Genomic DNA, 11,046 nt, shown 5'->3' on the forward strand with positions numbered 1-11,046 from the left:
TGGCCGCAGAAGTTGCGGTTTGGTTGTTTGTTTGTTTTTTTTGCTGGTCCTTTAGTTTCTGGGTTTAAAAAAAAAAAAATTTTACAACAAGAATACTTAACACAATTTAGGAAAGGAAACAAATAAAATTTTTTAGCTAATCACACATTGCCATCAATTGCAGGACTACTAAGCTAACAAAACTGAAATACAAAGATTGTCAACCTCTCTATATGCATTTTGTCGCCAAATTATTTGAAAAGGTAACAATAATTCGGCTGCCAGAGAAAATCTATAGATAAAAACGTAGAACCTTTTCAGATTCAGATAACTTTATTGGCATGACAATTTTACATTTGTTGCCAAAGTAACATACAGAATGATTAAAAGGTTAGGGAAAGAAAGAGAAATTACAAAATAGTAATAGGTAAAGATTACAGAAAGTACAGTATGAGAACATGTCTCGAGTTTGTATTGCCCCTTGGTCAGTTTTAATCTTTGGCCTAGTGGCAAAATACAAACTCCTATAGCCATTGCATGACAGCACATAAAATCCAAAAGGCCCATCTATCTCCCATTCAGCTTTATAATTCCTCCTTCTGTTATTCCATGCATCCACCAACCTCTCTGTAAAGAAATATTTCCATAGATTACTCCTGAATCTACCCCCTTTTTACTTATCCCATGACCTTGTTCTAGAGCCTCCTTTCCTTTGAAAGAGGCCCACCTCCTGTGCATGGGAACCTTGGAGGTATTTAAATATCTCTATCATACCTCATCTATATCACCTTTCCTCTGAGTCTAGAGTATACATGTTTAGATTAAGTCTGTCTCCATATGCTTTAGAGTGAAGACCACTGACCATTTAGTAACCACCCTCTGAACCGACTCCAAATGATTTATATCCTTTTGAACAGCCTCCCTATGGAGTTGGTGCATGGGACTAGTGTTCATAGTGCGCAGTGGTGCACAGACACCACCAACTTTGAAACAGGGTGAGCCGTGCACCACCAACTGTGTGCACATCCAGGAGGGTGGCAGCCGTGAAGAGGAAGAGGCCCGGGAGGCCACTGGGGACCCCATCTTGCCAGCAGCCGAGAAATGGAAGAGGCCCATAAGGCCACTGGCGGACCCCATCTTGCTGGTGGCCGAGAAGAGGAAGAGGCCCAGGAAGCCGCCGGTGGATCCTATCTTGCCAACGGACAAGAAGAAATAGAGGCAACAGGAGGCCACCAGCGGACCCCATTTCACTGGCAGCCTAAGAAGAAGTCCAGGAGGCTGCCGGCATCTGAGAAGAATAGCAGATCCAGGAGGCCACCAGTGGCTGAGAAGACTAGCAGGCCCTGGAAGCCGCCGGCAGCCAAGAAGAGGAAGATGCCCTTTCTCACTTCTCTGTGTGCTGGCCTTCAAACCATATGTGTCCAGTATGTAATCTAATTTGTAGTTCCTTAATCTGAATTAGATAAGGGTCTGTGTATGATGTGCAGTATTTTAACTAGTATGTAGTTTCTCTGGCTTTCCATTTCAGTTTTGCTTGCTTGTGTCTGTTTCTAATTTGTAGTTCCTTATTCTGTATTAGGTAAGGGTCTGTGTGTGATGTGCAGTATTTTGACTAGCGTGTAGTTTCTCTGTAGGGATTTGCAGCAGTCTGACTTGTTCTGTTTGCCCAGTAGGTGGTGTATTAGTGTTATAGAATCTGGTGTGTCACACTCAGGCTTTCACAGGCAGGCGCGTGGGAGAGAGAGCCTGTGTGTGAGAGAGAGTGTGGGTGAGAGCATTGGCATGTATATTAGAGAGGGAATATATGAAAGAATGAATGTATTAGTATGTGTGTGTGAATGAGAGGGCGAAGAGATAGTTTGTGTGGCCCTAACTCCCCAATCCATGATAATCTCAAGGTGAGTGGAAATCAAAAGGTCCCAGATATGGAGAGCAGGAGATTTATTTAATCCTTATTAGTTTTAATTATTGAGTGTAATTTGATGTTTCTAATGTTTTGAAACATTTTATTGTTTTTTTGGGGAAAATATTAAAACATTTTTTTAATTATTGGATGTTTTATTCATCAGATGCTTTGAAATGTTTTATTGATGTTTCAGAAATATTAGAACAAATTTATGAAAGTTTTTTAAATATTTAAATATTTGTTCAGCAGCTGTGTTGACATTTATTCTTTTTATCATCATGGTTTTAATTTTGAATTTATTGCTTGATGTTTTGTGGGAATAATAACAGTTGGGCTTCTGGTTTCCAGTACATTTTTTGGTGGCATGTTTCTATTTTGTATTTTGTGAGGGTTTGTCTATATTATAAAGGTCCATTTCTTCTGTAACTTCAGTTTTTGCTGTGAAAATTATGGTACTTATCACTGGCTTTTATGGCATTATGGTCCTCTTTCTCATTTCTATATTAATTTCATTTGCATGCAGAAAAATGGTTTTCAATGTTCTTGCAGAAAATATTTTTTTCATACACATTTTATTGTAACTGATGTTAGTAGATTAGGTGATTATTTTAAGGGATGGATTTAGCTCATTTTCTCTAAGGACTGGGTTGCTGTGAGCATAAAATTGCTAGGCTTTTTTGCATCAAAGAAAGTAGTAATCCCAGGGTAATGTAGGAGGGTGGACGGTGTTCTAGGGCACCTGACAGCATAAAATTTTCTGGTGCACCACCAACCTCAGCAGTCACCCTATGCCCCTGAGGTAGTGGAGACAAGAACATTATTTGAATTCATGAAAGTATGGGATAAACACAGAAGATCTCTCAAGCAGTGGAAGGGATTATAAAACTGAATTATTGGGTGGATGGCAGGCTAGATAGACCATATGGTCTTTTTCTGCTGTCACCTTTCTCTGTTTCTTTATTTGTAGCCAAGACATGGGACTTCTTTGGGTCAGCTGTTAGTCCTACTTTCTTCAGACTGGCTAGGACAGCCTGGAGTTGCAGCCCCAAACTTCCATTTGGGGCTGTACACTACAATGTCATCCAAGTAGGCGGCTGTGTATCCTTGAAGTGGGTGGAGAAGGTGGTTGACTAATCATTGAAATGTTGCGGGAGCGCCATGAAGTCCAAAAGGGAGGACGGTGAACTGGAACAGACCACCTGATGTCGAGAGCGCTGTCATCTCTTTCGCCGTTGGTGTGAGAGGCACCTGCAAGTCCAAGGACTCAGTACCTGTAGGTGAAATCACAACTAACTCTGTTTATCCTAGGTTTAACAGGAGGCCGTTATTACACATATTGGGGCAGATTTTTTAAAAATATGCAAGCGCGTACTTTTGTTCGCGCACCAGGCGCGAAAAAAAGTACGCTGGATTTTATAAGATACGCGCGTAGCCGCGCGTATCTTATAAAATCCAGGGTCGGCGCGCGCAAGGGGGTGTACATTTGTGCAACCTGCGCGCTCCGAGCCCAGCGCGAGCTGCATGTTCCCTCCGAGGCTGCTCCGATTTCGGAGCGGCCTCGGAGGGAACTTTTCTTCGCCCTCCCCCCACCTTCCCCTCCCTTCCCCTACCTAACCCACCCCTCCCCCTTAACTTTGCACGCGTCACCGGCAGCCCCGCTCCGTCTTCCGGTCCCAGGGGTGTGGTCCGGAGGCCTCGACCACGCCCCCGGGCCGGTGCCACACCCCCAGGCCCGCCCCCGAAACGCCACGGCACGCCCCCTCCCGCCCCTTTTCGAAAGCCCCGGGACTTGCGCGCGTCCCGGGGCTTTACGCGCGCCGGCGGCCTATGCAAAATAGGCCGCCGGCGCGCGCGGCCCTTTTAAATTCCACCCCATTATGAGCTTTCCAGATGTTTCCCTTTTCTCCCATTTCTCTGCGTATTTCTATTTCATATTGTTCAAGCTTTGATTTACTATTAGAAAGTTGGTCACACAAATAATAAATTATACATAAACTTATTTGCTTTTGGGCTTTGTCACCCATCCCCACTCTTTCCTTTTAGGATATTTGCTCCTGCATCAGCTTGCAAAAGGGCTTTTCCATAATGTGGATTTCCCAAACCTGACTAGGAGATTATGATTTTTTTCCAACTACAAGCAACACCTTTCCTGATCCTTCATAATGATATCTAGAGCTTGTCATTTTCAATTTAAACTAATGTTTTTCAAAAAATACAACTCTAGCTTTTACAAAATTCTTATTTAGATTTTGATTACTTTATGCCCTAATTTTCTAACATTAACAAGCAGGATTTTGTTCAGGTGCCACAAATGTATGACTGCCAGGACTGTTGCTAGGGCATAGTAGAGTGGGGCAGTTGCCTGGGGCCCTGTGCTTCAACATCCAAAGCCAATCTTGTCATTTATTTCACCTGACGGCTTCTTCTCGCTCCTTTGGGCTTCCAGCTCAACCAGAACTGATTCATACCTGGCCTGTGATGCCATTTGCCTTCATTCCCAGCTGGTTAAGGGTTTCCCCCATTGTGAGCCTTCTCTTCTCCTGTCTAGGCCAGCCTACTATAGAGCACGGCTCTCTCCTGGTACCTGTGCTTCCTAGGTCAGTCCAATAAGTGATGCTGCTGTGCAAGAAACGATGAAACAGATTAGTATCAGGCAGGAAGGGCTCTTCCATTAGGTAGACCTAGGTGAGCTCGTAGAGCATAGCAGCTTTGGAGGTGGCACCCGACATTTCCCTGTGTACAAGGGCATAGGGCTGTGCCCAGTGACTCCATTGGCCAGTGCCCAGAATCGTGGGCAGCAGAGAGCAGCTCTCTGTTTCCTGCTCTAGGCCCGCCCTATCATGTAGCATGCCTCTGTGACTGCCACTATATCCAAGCCACCCTCTTCCATGAATGCCTCTGGATCTGGGACTTTGTTTTCCATACTACTTATCAGCCTTTTATTACATCTAAATTTTCTTATCACAATCAAATAAAGCTAAAATATCTTTATGATGTTGATGTCTAATTGTATATTATGTATCACTAAGATCCCTATGTAATTATAAAACTCTGCTTTAATTGATCTTACCTACATTTTAGGGTGTAATTCAGAGCTTCCTAAACTAGTCCTGGGGACTTCACAGCCTGTTGGGTTTTAGGATATGCACAATGAATATGCAGCAGATAAATATGCATATGCTGGTTTCCAGAGCATGCTGATTTATCTCATGCATATTCATTGTGCATATCCTGAAAACTAGAGGGCTGTGGGGTTCCCAGGAGAGGCCTGAGCAACCCTGGTTTAATTAATCATGATTGATTGTATCCTAATACTTGAAATATAGCTAGCTGCAAAGTTTTGTAAGATTTATTGACCAAGTACTTTGAAAAGCATAGGTCACATGAAATGCTCATTTTTCTAAGATCAAGCATTCTCACCTCTAGATAAAACTGGTGGGGTCAAAGGCCTAAGCATAATTAGCACTTTAAGCCTGAGGATTAACTCAGGGCTTCCCATTCCTGTCCTGGTGACCACACAGCAAATCCACTTTTCAGGATATCCACAATGAATATGCTTGAGATAACTCTGCATCTACTGGGTCTCTAATATATGCACATTTCTTTTGTGCATATTTTATTTTATTGAGATATATTTATCTATTGTATTGTTTTGTAAACATCTTATTAGTTAATATTTTATTCAGGAAAGATGTGTTATAAAATGTAATCTAACATCCTGGAAACCCAGCTGGCTGTAGGACCACCAGGACAGATTTGGGAAAGAACAGATTAATTAACCGCTAGCAGCTTTCAATAGTGCTGATGCTGCATAGGTTTTTCTGCAATTTTTATTTTTTTTTCCATTTGAAAACTAGCAGCATTGTCCTAATTTTGCTGTGTATGTTTGCTGAAGTGTAACACCAGCCCTTGTCAATAAGACTTTGCTCTTGCTTCATCATTAACATGAGCCAGGCAACATTAATGAGTGAGCAGGGAGCCCCTTTACCCCAGAAAGACAAATAGGATGTAGACAAATTGGAGTCATGGCCAGACAGAGGTTCTGGATACTGACTATCTGATTGTTGCAGCCGTTGGTCTCAGACGGCTTCGACCTTTGTGCCTCACCTTTCTCTCTGCTCTCCCCGCTAGCCTTGGGAAGATGGCTTCTGCCGCGCCTGCATGCCACTCTCTCCGACGTCCCCGGAACAGCAATGGCAAAGCCTCACGCCATGTTTCTCCTAAGGGCCTCCTACGGTGCGCGCTCGCATGCCACCCACATCTTTATCTACGTCATGGCGGGAACCTCGGGGGCATCCCCCTCGAGTGACGTCACGCCATCCGGGTATTTAGCCTGCCCTTGTTTGCTAGCTCATCGAGTTAGCAAGGATCGTGAATGGATGGAAAGCCTCCGGTCTGAACTACTCTGCCGCTTCCTTGCTGCCGCTGGAAGCTCTCTCTGCCCTTTTGGGGTATTTCTCTAACCTGTGTACCCGCTCCTCAGGGGCCCTCTGCTTTCTTTCAGGTGCCTATCTGGGATCAGGTACTCGCTCCTCGAGGGCCTGCTCTCCCTGCCTCGGTGCCTGTATAAAACTACTTCTGCCTGCTGGGATCTCCACCTATACAGCTACCAACTTAGTGAGTAATCTAACTTTGTCAGTCTGTCTCACCTACAGCTCTGCTGCACTGAGAACCTGCATCCGGATCTCCCTATACTTTCACTGTGAGACGGGTCCCCTCTGCCGAGGGCCCCTGGACTGCTACCTCTGGATCACCTCACTACTGCCACCTCTGGTGCTATACCTCAGCTGTATAATCAAAGACGAATCTCTGTGTTTGCGTGTCTCGAGTCTAGCCTAGTACTGTGGTTCCTCACGAGGCTCCTCCCCGTGGGCGTGGTCATCTCCACAGAACCCAAGAATCCACTCAAACACCTCAAAACCATAGCACTGATTAATAATAATGAATGGATGCATATCTTGCTTAACTTTCTTAAAGAATTAGATCTTTATGGTAAAATGTCAGGGGTTAAAATACATTTTTCTAAAGCAGAGGCTCTACATATTTCATTATCTGCTGGGATACACTTTCTCTTCTGGTGGACTTCTTCCTGCAGAGAATACTTGTGAATTCATATTCCTAATGAGCTCCACAGAGTCATGTTTCCTGCATTAATATGCAACAACAAAAAAGACCTAAATATAATTGGGTACATTTTCAATTCTGCACCAAAGTGCAATTTTAAGCAGACACAAAACCACCCGACTTCAAACATGCAGTGCCAGCATAAACTGGATCTGAATATCAGGTTGCTGGGCAGATAAATATACGTGTGCAGCTTTACCCATTACAAAGCGATGGTAGAAAGTTTTGCGCAATTTTGGAATAAAAGCTATGCACATTAATTCAAAAGTCATTTTGACGGATAACTCACAAGTTCTCTGTCTAAATGACAAATGTGGCATATTCAGCCACTTATCCAGCTATAATTTAGCTGGATAAAAAAAGGGGTGTTCCGGGACATTCGAGGGAGGAATTGAGTTATATTGCTTCCGAGCAGCTCTATAAAATTAACCGGCCTGGTGTGGCCAGACAACATAAAGATTAGGAATATTAAAAACCAAAGAAAGGGGGCCAGGAGTCAATTCCCCCCCATCAGGCCATGCTCTACTCACTCCTGACAACCTTTTAAATGCTGCAGAGAATCCCTATCATGCTGTTTTATAAATTAAAATATCAACCCGCCCCGCTCCCCCCCTTCAATACCTTATCTTTTATTGCCAGGAGCAAGGGACCCTCTTCCCGGCTCCAAGAGAGACAGCGCTGCCTCTAGCCGTAAGAGAAGGGGAAGCCAGAGGCACGTGGCAGCATCTAATGCACAAAGAGGGGAGGGTAATTTTCAGGGGCATTTCCGCCAGTAAAACAATGCTATCCACCTGGGCTGGCGCATCCCACTAGGCAAACTAGACCGTCACCCAGGGTCTGGCCATTAGGGGGTGGCAAAGAGCAGCCATGTGGGGCCGCGAGTGCAGCCCATCCCACTCGCCGTCGAGAGGAGCAGAGACTCTGCGGGCTGTGAGCGGAGCCTTATCCTGCTCACAGCCGAGAAATGCAGACACTCGGCGAGCTGCGAGCAGCAGCCATCCTGGTTGTGGCCGAGAGAAGCAGAGGCTGGATGGGCCACAAGTGGCGCTTCAGTGTGTGTGAGTGTGAGTGAGTGAGAGGGACTGTGTGTGTACAAGAGATCAATGGTGTTAGAGAGGGAGGGAACCTGCGTAAGGGTGCGTGTGTGAATGAGTCAAGGAACCAGGGGCGGATTGGCCTAGCGGGGGATCGGGCATCCCCCGGTGGGCCGGTTGCGCTAATCACGTGGTCTGCCGAGCGCGGTCGTGACAGAGCCGCGCTCGGCAGACCACGTGGCATCTCCTGGGCCGCGAATCCCCGGGCCGGTCGTCATCGGGAATCGGCCGCTGCAAGGAAGCTAAGTGTGTGTAATAGAGGGGGCCTCTCTGAGTGAATGAGGTCGGGGCCGGAGCCTGGATCAAGGAGGGCGCAAGGCAGAAGGTTTGCCTAGGCCTCCTAATACCCTTGCACGGGCCCCGTTTTCCACGCACGGCAATGGCTTGTTATAAACCTGCCTGCCTGACCTACGGGTAGACATGCGCCTGAGTTTACCTGGCTTGAGGGGAAGTGTCCCTGGGGGTAGGGACAGGTTTGGACTTGGGCTTTTCAGAAGCCCATAAATGACATTTCTTAGAAAAACCTCTGCTCCTGCCTTAAGCAGGTGTAACTGGGATGGGATAGTTTTGGTGGGATAATTTTCAAAGGAAAGTACGCAGCTATTTTAATTATTCCCAGACCTGTACAAGGGCATCATCACCTCCCTTTTCTCACTGGTTATTCCTCTCTCTCTCTCTGCAGCCCAGCAATCTTCTGGCTTTAGCTATCGCCTTGTCACACTGCATCACCATCTTCAGATCATGAGACACTCCCTCTCCCAGTCCGTGCGCATGAGTTTATTTGCTATTACGCAGCTTTGGCATGAAGGTGGTCTCCAGTCATTTGAAGATTTAAGTGGGAAGTTTGATGCATTATCTGCGGTGGCGAGAGGCCCTGGCTACTCATTTTCATATTTCAGCACCGTTGAGGTTGTTGCACAGGGATGGAGAGATACTTGGGGGATCCTGGCGCCTGTATTAAGGGGATAACGGTGATATATTGGGGTATCTCACTCGGTCGGTTCGGGGAGGAAACATCTCTGAAACTGATTGAGAAATGGAATCTGGATTTGGGCACCGCCCATGGCTTTAAAGTTTGGGAGCACATCTGGCTTGCTGCTCCCCGTAGTTCCATTTGTATTCAGTGGGTTGAACTAATGATTCGACCTTTACACAGAACTTATCGTACACCCCTATTTTATCATAAAATTTATGGGATCGCAGTGGGGATCTGTTGGAGGCAGGGCCGGTGCAAGGGGATTAGGCACCTTCTGCCTTGTGCCGCCCCCGGTCACAGCCCCAACTCCTACCTCCAGGGGCGGCTCAAGGCAATGTGCTGCCTGAGGCGAGGACCACATGCCGCCCCCCCCCCCAAATTTAAATAAAATACCCCCCCCCCAAGATTCACAAAAACCCCTGGTGGTCCAGCGGGGGGGGGCACGGGAGTGGCAGATCGCTCCCAGGTCCCCCCCCCTGCTGGACCACCAGGGGTTTTCGTGAGTCTTGGGGGAGGGGGGGTTGGGAGGGCAGCATGACGAGGGGGGGTTGGGAGGGTGGCATGACGGGAGGGGGCAGAATTTTGAAGGGGCACTTTTTGCCCCTTCAAAATTCGCTCGCCCTGCCTCATTGTCTCACGAGCAGCGGTGGCGCCCCCCCCCCCCCCTCCCAATGGTCAGCGCCCTAGGCCCAGGCCTTGCTCGTCTACTGCTTCCGCCAGCCCTGGTTGGGGGGGGGGATGTGGTGAGTTGGGAACATATGGGGTGGCACGTCACGTTTGGAGACAAGTTCACGCAGGAAATTGCTGCTATCCTAGGCTTTCCTACAGGTCCTGCCCCCATAACAGGCCTCCTGGGGAGATGGGTGGGTTTCTTAATTCCCCGGAAACATAGAGCGCTGGTGGGTCAGCTGTCGCCCCCTTCTGGAAAACCAGTCTGAGGGGTCATCATCGGTGGGATCGGGTTTGAGAAACTGCAGACCTTGAGCGATTGAGATTCGCTCGGAAGAATGAAAGTTTTAAATATCAAAATATCTGGGGCCCGTGTCATGCATATTACAAGACAGGTTAGATCTGTGTTTTGTGGATACAGCAGGTGACTGTATTACATATTCAGTGTTTGGTGGAAGCAATATATTTTGTTTTTATATTGTTGTATACTTTGAAAATTCTATAAATAAAAAGTTTTTGGGGGTTTTTTTTATAAAAAGGTCAAACTAATGCCACATACAGAACACAGAAAGCATGGAAATGCTAATGTCCCATCAGGCTGGCAATGACAAATCAATTAGCTGAAGTTTAAACCTCTCATTTGTACATTGTCATTAGGGATAGGACCTGAACCCCTATAAAGTGTCTCATTTCCCAGTGGAAAGGATTATGGTTTATTTTACCTACATATCCCGCTTTTCAACAATGATAACAGGGAACTATTTCACGCCTTCCCACCCTGTCTTTCCCCAAACCCCTCCCTCGGTTGAGCAAGTATCTGAAGCAGAGAGCAGCTCTGAGACTCAGATATGTCACTTTTATGTTGTTCTGTAGATTTTAGAACTTTTTAACCTTACTGTAAAAAAACAAAACAAACAAAACATTTATACACCGGCTAAATCCATCCATCTACTATGCCTGTGACCCAATCAGCATGAAATCTGAAAAGAAGATGGGGACGGACCTAGCTCCTAACCCTTTGAAAATTACATTGGTTGAATAAGGATGAGGTCATTCTCGAAAAGGGTCAAAGTTGAAAAGCCCACCAAATCCATGCACGTACATGTGTTTTCCCTATTTGTTTACACTTAAAATGTTAATGTTATGGAATATGCTTCCAGAATAAGTTGTGCTGGTTATATTTATGGACATGTTTAAGAAAAAAGTGCATGAATGTCTGGAGAACAAAAGTATCAGTGAGTGTGATGAGCTGCCGTTATCATAGGCTCTAAATGTGTCCACTGAGCCAGAAAATGTGA

Source organism: Rhinatrema bivittatum, chromosome 10 (assembly GCF_901001135.1).
Source record: "Rhinatrema bivittatum chromosome 10, aRhiBiv1.1, whole genome shotgun sequence".
Classification (NCBI taxonomy): domain Eukaryota; kingdom Metazoa; phylum Chordata; class Amphibia; order Gymnophiona; family Rhinatrematidae; genus Rhinatrema; species Rhinatrema bivittatum.